We start from the raw sequence: 14,985 nt of genomic DNA, 5'->3' as shown, positions 1-14,985 counted from the left end.
GGTTGGGGTTAGTCCCCCTCCCTGGGGTTGGGGTTTGTCCCCCTCCCTGGGGTTAGGGTTATTCCCCCTGGGGGACTTCTAGTATATACACTTTGATCTCTCATTGAGATCTATGCTGTATAGTTATACAGAAAAGATCAATGAGACCGGCACTCGTTTGCTTTCTGCAGCTGCAGCCGAAAATAAACGAGTGCCTAACCGGGGACGGCGCCATCTTGGAGCGGACCCCGGCCGGCAGCAGGTACAGAGATCGCTCCTCCGGGACAACGTCTCTCCCCCACTAGACACCAGGGAAGTGCTGCAGCCGGTAATTGGAGGCAGCTGTCAACTTTGACAGCTGCCTCCGATTACCTAATTAGCGGGCACGGCGATCAGACCGTGCCCGCTAATAGCCACAATCTCGGGCTACACGCGGCACCAGGGATTGCGGCGGTTCAGAGCGGGGTCACCGCGCGGCCCCGCTCTGAACACCCCCTAGGGACATATGACGTACCGGTAAATCAACCAGTGTAAGAAAGTTATACAGACCTGTAAATTATTTCTATTTAAATAATAATAAAAAGAAATCTCCTGTCTTGTAATACTTACCATATGCTGTATGTCCTGCAGGAAGTGGTGGGTTCTCTCCAGTCTTCCAGTACTTATCAGCTGCTGTAAGTCCTGCAGGAAGTGGTGTATTCTCTCCAGTCTGACACAGTGCTCTCTGCTGCCACCTCTGTCCATGTCAGGAACTGTCCAGAGCAGGAGAGGTTTTCTATAAGGATTTGCTGCTGCTTTGGACAGAGGTGGCAGCAGAGAGCACTGTGTCACACTGGAGAGAAATTAGTCTTAGTCTAACTGGTAAGATAGTTTCTCTGAAACCTTCATGACGACACCACAGGAGTAAAAGCCAACCCTAAGGGACAGGAAAAGCACGCACACGAGAAGTTAGAACCCCCCCCCTCCCCAATATCACCCGTGCATTAGAACAAATCTTCAGCACCACTTGAGTATCATATTAAGCAACACAATATAGGTAGGAATGACGGTGCCATCACAAAGGTTTCGGAGAAACCATCTTATCACTGAGACTAATACTATTATCTCTCCTCACCTTCACGAGGGCACCACAGGAGAAATACCAACCATTCACCTTAGGGTGGGCCAGGTCCTCACTGCCTCTGTAGAGGAATCTGTAGATGTGATGTAGACCAAGTAGCCACCAGCTCTGTCCGACCAGAAGGTAGATGGAGCCCTTACTAGATGGAGCCCCTGAAGGTAGATGGAGCCCTTACTAGATGGAGCCCCTGAAGGTAGATGGAGCCCTTACTAGATGGAGCCCCTGAAGGTAGATGGAGCCCCTGAAGGTAGATGGAGCCCTTACTAGATGGAGCCCCTGAAGGTAGATGGAGCCCTTACTAGATGGAGCCCCTGAAGGTAGATGGAGCCCCTGAAGGTAGATGGAGCCCCTGAAGGTAGATGGAGCCCCTGAAGGTAGATGGGAGCCCTTACTAGATGGAGCCCCTGAAGGTAGATGGAGCCCTTACTAGATAGAGCCCCTGAAGGTAGATGGAGCCGTTACTAGATGGAGCTCCTGAAGGTAGATGGAGCCCTTACTAGATAGAGCCCCTGAAGGTAGATGGAGCCCTTACTAGATGGAGCCCCTGAAGGTAGATGGAGCCCTTACTAGATGGAGCCCCTGAAGGTAGATGGAGCCCTTACTAGATGGAGCCCCTGAAGGTAGATGGAGCCCTTACTAGATGGAGCCCCTGAAGGTAGATGGAGCCCTTACTAGATGGAGCCCCTGAAGGTAGATGGAGCCCCTGAAATTGTCCCTTACTAATAAAGGTGACAGTAAGTTCAAGGATGAGGTCCCTGGTCCATTGCGCTAGCACTTTTGGAAACCTTTTTCCCTTTGTTCTTCCTCTAAAACTGAACAAAGAGGCTCTGATCTTTTCTGTAGCATGAATCTAGATCCTGCAGAATGGTTCTTCTCACATCTAAGTAATGGAGTTTGAGTTCCCAGATATTTTTACGGTATTCACGGAAGGTTAGCAGGACTATATCCTGTAAACGACAAAGGCCAGAAACTACCTTGATAAGGAAGTCCAGGTCATTAGAAAAAGTCTATCCTCTTGGATAATGCAGTAACGTTCACGAATAGTGAGGGCCTGGATCGCACGACCATATCTAGCTGTGACGATGGCCACCAAGAAGGCTGCTTTAAAATAAAGGAATCCCAGACGAGATTCAGAAATAGGCTCAAAGGAAGGACGAGTAAGAGCCCTATTACACCAACAGACATCTGACAGATTATTGAAGCCAAAGCCAGGACCAGACTAAACAGAGAACAGGTCATAAACGAAAGACTGAGATTTCTCCTCATTTCAGATCCATTCCTGGTTTTGGCTTAAAAAATCTGTCAGATAAATTGGTCAGAAATCTGTTGGTGTACTAGGGCCCTAAGACCTTCCAACACTGTTTTAGGATCTCAAGGAGATTAGCACAAGCCTCCTAATCCATCTATAATCTGATGACCTTCCAGAATTTTAGACATTATATTTTTGCCGTGACTGGCTTGCTACTTTTTTGAAGAGTAGAGATCACTTCCTCGGAGGGGCTCTGCTTCTGATCATGGTCTTCTCAGGTTCCATGATGACATCTGAAGCTTTGACAAATTCGGATGAAGTAGAGGCCCTTGATACAGAAGGTCCTGAACCACCGGGAGATCAAAGGTAGGTTCCAATACGAGTCTCTGGAGAAGGGCAAACCACAATCTCCAAGGCCATAATAGTACCAGAAGAATGACTGTAGTTCTCTCGGACACAATCTTTTGTAGGGTCTTGGGTATGAGTGGAAACGGTGGAAATCCATAAGCCAGGTTGAAACTCCAAGCCTGGGATACTGCATCTATCGCCATTGGACCATCACTTGAGTTTAGAGGGTACTATTTTTTACCTTCCTGTTCTGCCCACTTGAAAATAGGTCTATTGGTGGCTGATCACACCTGCGGGTCAGCAGATGGAAGATCTCTTCTTTTAAACACCACTCGCTTGGATAAATAGTGAATTGGCTCAGATAGTCTGCCTGGATGTTTTTGAAACCCTTGAGGTAAGCAGCTGTAAGAGAAAGAAGATGTTCTTCCGCCAAGGAGATGATTTGATTAGGGACAGTTTGAAGAGCGTTGGGTTTTGCGCTCCTTTGGTGTTCTACATGAGCTACCGTAGTAAAGTTGTCTGAGAGGCTATGAAGATGAGAATAATTCAAGGTACTTTCTGCCTGACATAACATCAAAAGCGCCTTCAGTTTCCTGAAGTTTGATTACCTTCACGCTGTCTGGGGGGACCAGGGCTTGTAGTAACTGGGTACCCTTCAGAGTTCCCAAGAAGATTATTTGCTTGCATCTGTGGACAAGATTGTCTTGGCGCGTGTGTTCCAGTGAAGCCCTTTCCTTTGGCTGGTAGGATTCAGACACCATAGAGACATCCTCTTATCCAACCCTGAGCTGCGTCTGTTCCAAGACAACCGGATCTGTATCGGTAGCGAATGAGACGGACTCCACGGGATCGCCGGTATGAAAGATGATATAAAAACTAGAATGGATAAAGCTTATGGAATCTGGCAAGCTTCCTTCTTCTGGAAGAAACAGATCTTATCTACAAGGATCTCTCTCTTTTCTATAGAGAGAAATTACATCTGCTTCTTGGAATCTAGAGAAAAAGAAATGGCGTACTATTGAAAGTTCTACAAGCAGATCGGTTAAAAACTGCACATTCATCTAAAGTGCTTGTGCAACCAATAGGCACAACATTATGAAGAGCTATAGAAACAATAGGGTCACCACAGCTCGCCAAAGATCATTTTAGTCAGCGACTAGGTGTAAACCATCCATTGCAGAATAGTGGCCTGGCTAACACGCGCTGGTAAACCATTCCCTTTGGATCGGCCGTGCAGATGAATTGAAGAATATCCTTAAGGAATTAACCCGATAGTAGGAACTCCACTCCAGAATATATCCCAACAAAGAGATTCATTGTGCAAAAGCTACGGGTTTCGGCTCTGTCACACAATGGAGCCTTTCTTAAGCTTGCTATAAAAACACACTTCTATTTAAAGATCCACCCCTAATTACAAGAGAATTTAAATCCTTTATTACTGGAAAAAGCCGTCCAATGAAGCAACCGTTACATTGTTCCTCCTCCTGTGCAGTGCACCTAAGAAATTGTGGGATCCAGTGCATAGGGAGGACTGTACAGCCAATGCATGGCAGAATTACTGCCCAGACACACAATGTACAAAAGGGGTGAGCTAGAACATGAAATGCGCCCCAACCCTACAGCTCTTACTCACCAAGTCCCCCTTAATATTTTGAGCCGTCTTCCATCTTTCTAGCTGTTGCCATTCCCGAATTTTTCTATAAAGCCGGTCTATATGCAAAATGGCGACGGCCAGGAAACATTTCCCATCATGCATCTCCCTGATTGCTCCATTTGTGTACTCACCCCCTTGGCTTTCTATCCTGCCCACTGCTGTCATTATTATTGCACAGTAACACAGGGCTGTTTTTTAACTGATTTTGCAACACATGACCCCAGTATGTATTCCATACTAGCTGATGATGTAGCAGAGCTGATGCGGTGTAGCTATGTGCTGCAGAACAGGCATCTGTTTACCAGGGGTTGGGGGGTGTAGTGTAGGTTTAGCTCTCTGCTTGCTGACTGTAAATGAAAACATTCTAGTTCCATCCAGACTAAGAGCATCTATAACACTTACACTATACAGAGCAGGGACACAAAGACAGGTACATATGCCTGCATTCACTGACAGCAAGCAGAGATAGAACTATACGCCTGCAGTCACTGACAGCAAGAAGAGATAAAAATATTCATCTGCATTCACTGACAGCAAGCATAGAGATAATTATACGGCTGCATTCACTGACAGCAAGCAGAGATAAAACTATATGGCTGCATTTACGGACAGCAAGCAGAGAGAGAACTATAACTTTGCATATTACAGAAGCCTAGGCTCAGGGACACATGTAAGTCTATGGAAGCAGCACAGGTGCATGTTCATAGACAGCTAACCCGACTTCCAGAGAGGCGATCACATGTCCTGCATCTACAAAGAGGAGGGGGGGCAGGGTGTTGTCAGAGTGGACACAGGAGATGATTTTAGACATCCAGAGCGGGTAAGTATGAGAAAAGAACAGGGAAAGGATGCGAGAGGTTATATATGTAGATTAGACATAGGGTGGGATTGGGAAGGGGGATTGTTTGGAATATTCTTTTCGTTACCTGGATAACCCCTTTAAGCATAGTGTTTCCAGACATTATGCAGAAGCACAAAAGAAAGTTTCAAAGATTGAAGGTTTATCATCCAGAGCAGATCAGTCAGAGTGTATGCGATAGGTGGGAGACCTATTGGATATAAATCACAAACACTGACCTCTGAGGGGTTACATGAAATGCTAGAACCTTCCGAGGAATCGGCTTGAGACTATTTTTCACTTTATGGGCGTTTAGCAGTGGAAAGTGGGACTGGACGGGAGGACAATACTTCTGATTGTGATCCGATAGGTATGATAGCCCAGTCCCGCCGCAGTCTAAACGGTTAGGGTGTTTTCCACATCTGCGGATTTAGGATATCGGTTACAAGTTCTTGTTAGCTAATAGCTCAGGCACAGACGTGGTCACAGAGAAATAGTCCTGACGTCAGGTCCGGTCTTCGGTGAGATGGAGCAGCGATACCTCAGAGGGCGGAATCCGCCCGTGCATAGAATGGAGTGTGACACGAGCGGAGACGCGCGCCTCCATCAGTCCACCGGTGGGTGCCAGCTGCGGAATGCACAAAGGGTTATCCTCCGCCATTCGGCAGTGTGCACGTACCCTTAGAGTGTATGAAGGAAGGGACACCCGAATCCTGCCCGCCCCCATCCTCAAAGTTAGTGGGAAGATCGTTCGGGAACTGATCTTCCCACTGCTGGATAAAGGTCACCACCACCTGTACGGGGATAACTTTTATACCAGCGCCCCCCTCTTCCGGTCCCTCGCTGCCCTGTAGCTTGCGGCACGATCCGAAAATATCAGAAGTAGTAATAGAGCCCTAATATTTAGCAGCCATGGAGCGGACCCAGCACTTCTGGATATGAAGGACCCCGTATCGCACCAGGACAACATTTTCCAGGTGACGTCCCCCACACTGGAGAACGGGAGACCCCAGAAGAAGTGCAGAGTGTGGGGTAACAGGGGGATCAGGAAGGACGCCATTTACCAGTGTGACACCTGTCCTGATCCCCCCGGCCTCTGCATACTGGATCGCTTCAAGGCGCACCACACGTCATTGGGGTTCTACATTATCTAAATTCTGTCCCTTATTCCTATTTCAGGGGTCACGTTGGTCCAGGGATTATTCTGATCGCCATTATGGAGTCGGGAAGGAATTTTCCCCTGTGATGAGGCGACTGTCGTCTGCATCATGAGGATTTTTTGCCTTCCTCTGGATCAACACAGGTTGAATTTGATGGACACCTGTCATTTTCAACCTTATAAACTAATAATTGGCCTAATACCCCCAAATAAATTAGAATTGTCCCTTTTCCCCAGCTAAATAGGTATGGCCGCCATTCCCATTAGAGGATGCCATGATGCAATTACAAAGCCTCTGTGCGGCCAGGACAGTAGAAACCCCCCACAAGTGACCCCATTCTGGAAACTACACCCCATAATCTAACAAGGAAACTACACCCCATAATCTAACAAGGGGGGCAGCGGGGATATGGCCCCCTGGTGACGGGAACATTTGTGCCGTAAAAATAAAAAATTTTTTATTTTTTTATTTTCCTGGCACATGTTTTACATATGTGCCCGTTACCAGTTGGGTCCATATCCTCACTGCACCCCTTGTTAGATTCCTTATGGGGTGTAGTTTCCAGAATGGGGTCACTTGTGGGGGGTTTCTACTGTCCTGGCAGCACAGGAGCTTTGTAATTGCGATATGGCCTCCATCCTCCATTCCAGCCTCTAAATGGCGCTCTGTCCCTTTGGTGGCTTGCCCTCTGCCCATATGGCACATTATGTCCACATGTGGGGTATTTTCGTACTCAGGGGAAATTACCCTACACGTTTTGCATTCATTTTCTTTTTTAACCCCTTGTGGAAATGGAAAAAAATCAAGGCTAGACCAACATTTAGTGTAAAAAATGTTTAATTTTTACACTAAATCATTGATCTTGTCTTGGGTTAAAAGAGGTAAGCCTCCAAAGGGAAGGAGCGCCATTTGGCTTTTGGAGGCTGAATTTGGATGGAATGGATTTCGAGGGACAATGTTGCATTTGAAAGGCCTTTGTGTTGCCAAGACAGTTAAACCCCCCACAAGTGACCCTATTATGGAAACTACACCCCTCAAGGAATGTAACAAGGGGTGTAGTCAGCATATGGACCCCACTGGTGACGGGCACAAATGTGGAACAATGTGGCGTGAAAATGAAATATTACATTTTTTACACTATAATGTTGGTTTAGCCTTAAATCTTTCATTTTCACAAGGGGTTAAAAGAGAAAAAAAAACACAAAATGTGTAGAGCAATTTCCCCCGAGTCCGTAAATACCCCACATGTGGACATAAAGCGCCATGTGGGCGCAGGGCAAGCCTCCGAAGGGAAGGTGCGCCATTTGGATTTTGGAGGCTGGATTTGGCCAGAATGGATGATGAACGCCATGTCGCATTTACAGAGCCCTCGTGCTGCCAAACACTGGAAACCCCCCACAAATGACCCCATTCTGGAAACTACACCCCACAAGGAATCTAACAAGGGGTGCAATGAGGATATTGACTCCTGGATGACGGCCACATTTGTGCCGTGAAAGTGAAAAAATGAAAAATTTCCCTTTCACGTCACATTGTTCCACATTTGTGCCCATCACCAGTGGGGTCCATATCCTCATTGCACCCCTTGTTAGATTCCTTGAGGGGTGTGGTTTCCAAAATGGGGTCACTTGTGGGGGGTTTCCAGTGTTTTGGCAGCATGATCACTTTGTAAATGCGACATGGCCCATGAAATCCATTCCATCCAAATCCAGCTTCCAAAAGCCAATTGGCGCTCCTTCCCTTTGGAGGCTCGTCCTGCGCCCCCTTGGCACTTTATGTCCACATGTGGGGTATTTCCGTACTCGGGAGAAGCTGGGCTACATGTTTTGTTTGTTTTTTTTCTTTATACCCCTTGTTAAGGATGAAAAATGAAGGCTAGAACAACATTTTAGTGTAAAAAATAGAATTTTTTTACTTTTTTACGCCATATTGTTCGGAAAATCTGTGAATCACCTGTGGGGTCCAGATGCTCACCGCACCCCTTGTTACATTCCTTGAGGGGTGCAGTTTTCTGAATGGTGTCCCTCTAGGGGTGTTTTTTATGTTTTGGCACCCCAGAGCCTCTGCCAACCTGAAGTGGTACAGTCAGAAATGACCAAATATAACGGAGGTGTTGAAATTCACTAGGCGCTCCTTTATATCTGAGGCTTGTGGTTGCGTCAAATAGCGCAATAGGGCCACATATGGGGTATTTCTATAAACTGCAGAAACGGGGCAATCAATATTGGGGTGCATTTCTCTGCTAATAGGTTTATCATTATGAAAAATATTGGATTACAATAAAATCTCTACACAGAAAATTTTAATTTTCAAATTTCTTACACACTTAGATTTTATTTCTGTGACTCCCCTAAAGGGTTAAAACACTTTCTGGATATGCTTTTGCAGAGTTTGGGGGGTGCAGTTTCTGAAATGGGGTGCTTTGTGGGGCTAACATACAGGCCCCTCAAATACACTTTAAACCTGAACAGGTCCCTAAAAATATCTGATTTTGAAATTTTACTGAAAATGTGGAAAATTGCTGCTAATGTTTTACGCTTTCTATTGTCTAAAAAAAAATTAAATATAGTTTAATAAATGCCGCCAACATAAAGTAGACATGTTGCTAATGCTATTTAATATATAATTTATGTGGCATAACCATTTCTGTATAAGCAGAAAAGTTTCAAAGTTGAAAAAATGCATATTTTCCACAATTTTTCACGTTATTTTGTTTTTTTTCATAAAGATTCGTTATAAGTATCAACTCCAATTTACCAGAAATGTAAAGTACAATATGTCACGAGAAAACAATCTCAGAATCAGCCGGATAGGTAAAAGCATCCCGAAGTTATTAATGAATAAAGGGACACTGGTCATATTCATAAAATTTGTCTCCGTCCTTAAGGCCATTTCAGGCTCTGTCCTTAAGGGGTTAAAGGGTTACTCCAGGCAAAGCCTACTCTCTGTGCAGCTTTGCCGCCGGAAGCATTGTATACATCGTATTCCTATAAGAATGCTTCCGTTATGGCACAGCTGTGTTCCAGCACCGCCATTCTGTGCCGGGACGTCAGCTGCAGTGGGCACCTCTTGTTCCAGGATGTGCCGCCCTCCTCCCCAGAGACAGGGATTCTGTGCCGGGACGTCAGCTGCAGTGGGCACCTCTTGTTCCAGGATGTGCCGCCCTCCTCCCCAGAGACAGGGATTCTGTGCCAGACTGGTGATAAGAGAGAATACAGCCCCACAGGGCACAGCCATTGTCTCTGCATGCTCTGTCTAAGGGCCCTATTCCATGGGACGATTAACATTTGGATAATTGTTAACGATCGTTAGCTTCAGAGTGATTCCGCGGAACGATGAACAAAAGATTATCGTTCAAGTAGGTGGGATGAGTCATTTTTTTCTCATGCTCTCTGCCTCCGGTGGGCGTATTTTTCCTTTTACATTCGTAGGCAATATATGAATATTATAAATGTTCACACACAATAAATGCTATTATGTTACATTTTTCAAAGCTTTCTTTATTATTTATTTTATAAATTTGGATTTACAAAAAGAACATGAGCGTCGGGACTTCTTTCGTATACAGTTTATTCCATTGGATAAATAGAGCTGACTGTGGTCAGTATAAAGCGTACAGCACTGACTGGACTGAAGTTTGTGATGTGGCGACCGTCTCAGAGCCGGGAGATGGCGACCGTCCCAGAGCCAGGAGATGGCGACCGTCCCAGAGCCGGGAGATGGCGACCGTCTCAGAGCCGGGAGATGGCGACCGTCCCAGAGCCGGGAGATGGCGACCGTCCCAGAGCCGGGAGATGGCGACCGTCTCAGAGCCGGGAGATGGCGACCGTCTCAGAGCCGGGAGATGGCGACCGTCTCAGAGCCGGGAGATGGCGACCGTCCCAGAGCCGGGAGATGGCGACCGTCCCAGAGCCGGGAGATGGCGACCGTCTCAGAGCCGGGAGATGGCGACCGTCTCAGAGCCGGGAGATGGCGACCGTCTCAGAGCCGGGAGATGGCGACCGTCCCAGAGCCGGGAGATGGCGACCGTCTCAGAGCCGGGAGATGGCGACCGTCTCAGAGCCGGGAGATGGCGACCGTCTCAGAGCCGGGAGATGGCGACCGTCTCAGAGCCGGGAGATGGCGACCGTCTCAGAGCCGGGAGATGGCGACCGTCTCAGAGCCGGGAGATGCCAATCCCAGTGAGTGAGTAACCCCCAGATTGTCACAATATATATGGTAACCAATGGAAAACACTGTATACGAAAGAAGTCCCGCCGCTCATGTTCTTTTTGTAAATCCAAATTTATAAAATAAATTAAATAATAAAGAAAGCTTTGAAAAATGTAACATAATAGCATTTATTGTGTGTGAACATTTATAATATTCATATATTGCCTACGAATGTAAAAGGAAAAATACGCCCACCGGAGGCAGAGAGAATGGGGAAAAATATGACTCGCCCACCTACTTAAACGATAATCTGTTGTTCATCGTTCCGTGGAATCACTCTAAAGTGAACGATCAACAAAGTCAGGACAACCGCAAGAACGACTAGAATTAAAGACCATCGTTCCGTTGGAGTGTGCGAACGATCTCGAAGCTTGCAAAGTGATCGTTTGAGATTTCGTTAATTATCCAAACAATAATTGTCCCGTGGAATAGGGCCCTAAGTGTATCCAGGAATATCATGTGACTTAACTGTGAACATCACAGGGGAATCATCCACCATATTAATCCCCTGTAAAGGTGGGATATTACTTCCCTCATTAGATGTGTGAAGGTTCAGGGGGCCTACCATATCCTACCATAAGGAAGAGCCCTGGAAATGCTAAACACCTCCATTTATATGGACCCCGAAACTCAAACTGCTGGAAGGAGACATTGATGGGAAGGTGATAATACGTTTCCCGCAGATGGATAAAAGCCAACAGCATTTACTGCTTTACAGGGTAGTGGACGTTATAGATTTCATCTCGACCCTGCGGCATCTGACAAATGTGTTGATGGCTTCAGGTGTATTGGGTGTCTGGACAAGAAAAAGATCTGAATATTGACCCTTCCCCAGTTCCTTCCTGGTACAAGGGACACGACATTTGTCTTTAGCAGTTTCTTGATTCTGAAGGATCTCTAAGGATAGGCTGGAGATTAAGAATCTTCTGGGGGGGCGGCATTGGTGGGAGAAAGAACCCAATCGTTCTGAGCGTCGGACTGCCAAGCCTCCTGAAACTCGGTTAACCTTCCCCGACCAGAATGATGGCATTGTTTGTCCTGGGAATTCTTGCGGTTGGACATTTTTTTTTTCCCCGCAACAACCGCCCTGTCCTCGCTTCTAAAGGTCTCCTGAAACTTAGGGCGCTGATACTGCTCCTTTTTAGGCGTCTTCCCTTCGTCTTTCTTCTTCTCCATCTCTGGCAGCTACACGGACAGCTTCAGCAGAAAAGTTAGCTAAAAAAGCAGAAGCATCCTTGAGCAATGGTAGGGAGTCCGCAACGGCGGGGAGTCAATATTATCTGTTCACGAGAGGATCTGTTCCTCAAATGACCCTGCAACTGACTAATCGATACGGGCGGAGCCTCTGCCTTACAATCCATGGCATCTTACAGCTGGCACAGGCGAAGCCTCTGCCTTAGGGTGAGGAATTCTTGTGGATAATGTCTGCGCGCATTTCCGCCGGCTCCATAGACACCATTCTATGGGTTGGCGTATTCCGCTATCCGCCAAAAGAAGTGACATGTGACATGATTTGGATAAATGAGGTAAAGTCTCTCAAAGGGGGATGCCACTCAAACAGAACTTTTGATAAGTTACTGCCCATGGTGAGACTAAGGGTAAGCGCACACTACAGAATCCCAGTGGATCACCCGCCGCGGATTCCGCAGCTCACGGCCGCGCACATCTCTGCTGGTTCCATAAGCTTCATTCTATATTTCGGCAGAATCCTCCATCCGCCCAAAGAATGAACCCGCTCACTTTTCAGATTCCGTAGTATGCACGTACCCTAACAATTCCTTCCGTGCTTTTCTCTATGTCTCCCCCTCCTCCCTTATGAGATGGCTATAAGCTTCTTTGTAATCCTGGGAGGGCTAACCAGCAACTTGACCTCAGATTAACCCTCCCAGCTTGGGTTAGTGAATTTCCTGTCCCTTAGGGTACAAGTTAACTCCAGTGGAGCAGTCATGAAGGTGAGGAGAGAATACACCACTTCCTGCAGGACACACAGCAGCTAATAAGTACTGGAAGTATTTTTTTTTTTTTTTATAGAAATAATTTTCAGATCTGTAAAACTTTTTGACACTAGTTGATATGAATATTTTTTTTCCTCTGGTGTTCCCCTTAAAAGCGACTCTGTACCCACAATCTGACCCCCCCCAAACCACTTGTTGTACCTTCGGATAGCTGCTTTTAACCCAAGATCTGTCCTGAGGTCCGTTCGGCAAGTGATGCAGTTATTGTCCAAAAAAAAAACAACTTTTAAACTTACAGCCCTGTGCAAACGAGAGTATCTGTGCCCTAACTGTGCACCACCCCTCCGTCCCTCCTCATCATTAGGAATGCCACTGGAACATTTTCTCCATGCTGAACATTGCACAGGTGCCTTAATGGTCCAGCCCATGTGCCGTGCTCACACAGGTGGGGAATAGGAGGCAATCTGCCTGGAGCATTACTAATGATTAGTAGGGTGGGGAGGAGGGATGGAGGGGGGGGGGTGCAAAGTTAGGGCAGAGATACTCCCCTTGGGCACAGGGCTGCAAGTTTAAAAGTATTTTTTTAGGACAATAACTGCATCACCTGCCGAACGGAGCCCAGGACAGATCTTGGAGTAAAAGCAGCTATCCGAAGGTACAAGTGGTTTGGGGGGGGGGGGTCAGATTGTGGGTACAGAGTCGCTTTAACTATGAAAGAAGCCTCCACTGAAAACTGATGAATCTCTTAAAAAAAATAAAAATAAAATTAATCCAATAGAATGTCCAAGCATGATCTAAACAAACACATGAAAACTTTACTGGACTGATGGGTGTCGAGCGCACCAGATAAAAACTATAATAATAATAAACTTTTTTGCAGTTTTGAAAGGGAAAAAAACACACAAAAACACACACAACACACACACTTTCTTGCAAAAACAGCACCACACCCAACCCCAAGTATTACAATTTAGCTTCATTCCCTTCAAGGTAACGAAACTATAAAACCCCCACCCAAACTGAGGGCAAGACTGGTGCTGTATCGGGGAGGGCAGCGGACATGTTATCTAAGCCCGGATAACCCGTTACTACAAAACCAACACATTAGGGCCCATTCACATTACGCAATCGGCGGCAAAATTCTGTGCGGAAGCGGGCAACTGTTTGAACAGAGAGGCACGGAGAGCGGAGGCGCATGAGCCATCCATAGTGTGAACGGGCTCTGCTGGTTATGTATTAAAAAGAATTTAAAGGGAACCGGTCAGAATGAAAATGCTATCGAATCTAAATCATTATTATCACTGATTTATAAAGCACAAACCACCCCCCATTACATGAAGAAAAATGGCCGACTGGTACATGGGGGGAGGGGAGCCTGCCCACCAGGCCTTACATAGGGAGAGAGGAGCCTGCCCGCCAGGTATTACATAGGGAGATAGGAGCCTGCCCCCCCGGTATTACATAGGGAGAGAGGAGCCTGCCCGCCAGGTATTACATAGGGGGAGAGGAGCCTGCCCGCCAGGTATTACATAGGGAGAGAGGAGCCTGCCCGCCAGGTATTACATAGGGAGAGAGGAGCCTGCCCGCCAGGTATTACATAGGGAGAGAGGAGCCTGCCCGCCAGGTATTACATAGGGAGAGAGGAGCCTGCCCGCCAGGTATTACATAGGGAGAGAGGAGCCTGCCCGCCAGGTATTACATAGGGAGAGAGGAGCCTGCCCGCCAGGTATTACATAGGGAGAGAGGAGCCTGCCCGCCAGGTATTACATAGGGAGAGAGGAGCCTGCACACCAGGTATTACATAGGGAGAGAGGAGCCTGCCCGCCAGGTATTACATAGGGAGAGAGGAGCCTGCCCGCCAGGTATTACATAGGGAGAGAGGAGCCTGCACACCAGGTATTACATAGGGAGAGAGGAGCCTGCCCGCCAGGTATTACATAGGGAGAGAGGAGCCTGCCCCCCAGGTATTACATAGGGAGAGAGGAGCCTGCCCGCCAGGTATTACATAGGGAGAGAGGAGCCTGCCCACCAGGTATTACATGGGGAGAGAGGACCCGGCCCGCCAGGTATTACATAGGGAGAGAGGAGCCTGCCCGCCAGGTATTACATAGGGAGAGGGGAGCCTAGCAGCCAGGTATTACATAGGGAGAGAGGAGCCTGCCCGCCAGGTATTACATAGGGAGAGAGGAGCCTGCCCGCCAGGTATTACATAGGGAGAGAGGAGCCTGCCCGCCAGGTATTACATAGGGAGAGAGGACCCTGCCCGCCAGGTATTACATAGGGAGAGAGGAGCCTGCCCGCCAGGTATTACATAGGGAGAGAGGAGCCTGCCCGCCAGGTATTACATAGGGAGAGAGGAGCCTACCCGCCAGGTATTACATAGGGAGAGAGGAGCCTGCCCGCCAGGTATTACATAGGGAGAGAGGAGCCTGCCCGCCAGGCCTTACATAGGGAGAGAGGACCCTGCCCG

The 14,985-nt window shown here is 47.3% G+C and overlaps 1 protein-coding gene across 1 annotated transcript in view; it reads right to left on the bottom strand.

The window, feature by feature from the left end:
- LYST (lysosomal trafficking regulator) overlaps nt 1-14,985 on the bottom strand; it is a 442,781-nt gene that overhangs the window by 336,672 nt on the left and 91,124 nt on the right. The gene's annotated exons all lie outside the window — the stretch shown is intronic.

Source organism: Dendropsophus ebraccatus, chromosome 15, assembly GCF_027789765.1.
Source record: "Dendropsophus ebraccatus isolate aDenEbr1 chromosome 15, aDenEbr1.pat, whole genome shotgun sequence".
NCBI lineage: Eukaryota > Metazoa > Chordata > Amphibia > Anura > Hylidae > Dendropsophus > Dendropsophus ebraccatus.
Note: the sequence above shows the minus strand (reverse complement) of the source record. Positions and strands in the feature narration are given on the sequence as shown.